This window comes from Penaeus chinensis, chromosome 9 (genome assembly GCF_019202785.1).
Source record: "Penaeus chinensis breed Huanghai No. 1 chromosome 9, ASM1920278v2, whole genome shotgun sequence".
NCBI lineage: Eukaryota > Metazoa > Arthropoda > Malacostraca > Decapoda > Penaeidae > Penaeus > Penaeus chinensis.
In genome coordinates, this window is record NC_061827.1 from 35,180,268 (window position 1) to 35,182,767 (window position 2,500).

General features: G+C 36.1%; 1 protein-coding gene across 1 annotated transcript in view; it reads left to right on the forward strand.

The window, feature by feature from the left end:
• Positions 1-963: 963 nt before the first annotated feature.
• The window catches only part of LOC125028977 (pre-mRNA 3' end processing protein WDR33-like), a 38,851-nt gene continuing 37,314 nt past the window's right edge, over positions 964-2,500 (forward strand). Inside the window, exon 1 of the mRNA XM_047618659.1 lies at positions 964-1,077. The gene's annotated coding sequence lies outside the window, so the exon portion shown is untranslated. The remainder of the gene's footprint in view (positions 1,078-2,500) is intronic.

Here is a 2,500-nt window from a genome sequence, read left to right on the forward strand (position 1 = left end):
TAGGGAGATGTGTTCGTGTTGTTAAATGCTATAGTTTCAGCTGAGTTCGCCTGCAAATTATTACGGACCGCAATGAATAAAAAGGAGTTAACAGCTGTTGTACTCGAGTTCTATATAATTTATTATATAGACGTTGGTTGTACTCATCACATCACATTTACCTGCTTTCTATGAAAAGGGGATGTGGCACAAACTAAAGAGAGTTTACTTATATATATATATATATATATATATATATATATATATATATATATATATAAATATATATATATTTTTTTATATATACATTTATACATATATATATACACACACACGCACTCACACATATATGTATATATACATATATATGTATATATACATATATATGTATATATACATATATATGTATATATACATATATATGTATATATATGTATATATATTTTTATACACACACATTTAAAATTAAAAACTTAAATGATAATTTAAATCTGAGCTTAGCTCTTCTCCCGTATTGGAACTAGGTAAGAACATACACACACACACACACACACACACACACACACACACACACACACACACACACACACACACACACACACACACACACACACACACACACACACACACCACACACACACACACACACACACACACACACACACACACACACACACACACACACACACACACACATACACACACACACACACACACACACACACACACACACACACACACAAACACATACACACTAATATGTATATATTTATAAGGAAAAAATAACATACTTTGTCTCGCAGTCTCTAAGTTTGGAAAGCAAATCCTAATTCCTTAGATCAGAAAACCTAAAACCCCTTTTGTTCCAGATGATAAATTTTGGAAATTTTCGTATGAATCTGATGGCCAAACTGGACCTAGAAACAAAAGATTAAGAAAATGTGAATCAAAATATAAAAGAAATAGCTTGGCCTCGCGGTCTCTCAGAAGAGGAAGCCATGATGGCGGTCGCGAAGTCGTAGAGAAAAACCGTGTGACAATTCCAAATAAAAATCACAAACCTACAGCTGGAGAATCAAAGAAATATTAGACATTTTGGTAAGGAAAAGCACCTTCTGATGGGGGGCGGGAAGTCATTTTCAAAAAGGATCTTTTTCTACAAAGATAATGGCGGAGAAGGAAATGCTTCGTGTTGGCGAGGGAAGAACAATATTTTTTCGGTTACTTGGCTTATTTTAGGGTTGTATTTTGCATTGCCCTTTGGTTTCGGGAGATTTTAAAACCCGTAGATGAAAGATATTGCAGATAAGTCGCTGGAAGAAGACGGGAAAGGCGAAATATACTCGCCAGCTGATAGTACCGGGAAAACGTTTAGCCGAACACATTTTCCAACGCTTTATCGTCTTTATAATTATCTTTATTATCTTTATTATCATCTTTATATTTCAATCGTGAACCTATCTTGCAATAACAGTCGGTTTGATCTTAAAGGCGTTCGTTGCATCACCTTTTTATTTGACGGTCTAACTTCAGTCTATGTAAATGTTGTAACCGGGAAACTGAAGAGAAATTGTATTGTTTAAAGAAGTATGAGATAAATTAAGCTTAAGAAAGATAATAAAAAAAGGAAATGAAAATAGAAGATCAGTGAATTGCAGGCAAATCCTTTAACTAAAAGGCGTGAGTCCTACTTAGGTATAATGGTACTTTGTTTAGCAATCCCACGTTGAGATCTTCTGTCCACTGATTAAGTTTTATATGGAAAATTTTGCACACCTTAGATGATGGCAATTGAAAGTTTAGAAGTTACCAGCACCACCTCCTCAGATCTCGTATCAAATGGTGTAGCTTCAGTGCCCGTTGGCGCTCCTGCAAAGGCCAAGAGATTGTATGGTATATACTTGCCAGAGAAAGTTTGAATCTCCCTTGCGGTTTCTTGTCAATCAAGAAAGCAATCCAAACTCTCTTCTCTAAGAATATAGTGGATACACTAAGCTAGGGCAAAGTGAAGATGATATTCCTGTAGGGGACAAAAAGCTGCAGTTGCCAGTACAAAAAATAGTCTGGAGACAAACAATAATGCCAGAAATAAAGGAAAAAGATTGCAGATATTGCCGCTCATAGCATAAATCTACTCGGTGCTGTACATGCTAAGATAGAGACACCACTTGTTGAGGGGTGTTGGAGGGCAGAGATCCCCATAACCCTCCTTTCAGGCAATGCCCAGAAGGCATGCTCAGTTACAGCTACTTAAATTGTTGAAACAATTTAAGGAGTTAGGGACTCTGTCTGGGGAGTGCATCCATATTGTAAAGAATTACTGGTAGAGTGTCAGATTCACTCAGCTCTATGCCAGAAAGTAAACTTTGACTGTAATATATAAAAAGAAAGTAGGACCCTTTTCAATTATGGTTATGCAACATGTAGTACCTTGGTTTGCATTTACAGGAAAACCAAATGATACTCCCTTAAAGAAAGGGTAAAACTACCCTCACCGATATATGAAATAATCTGCTAAGGC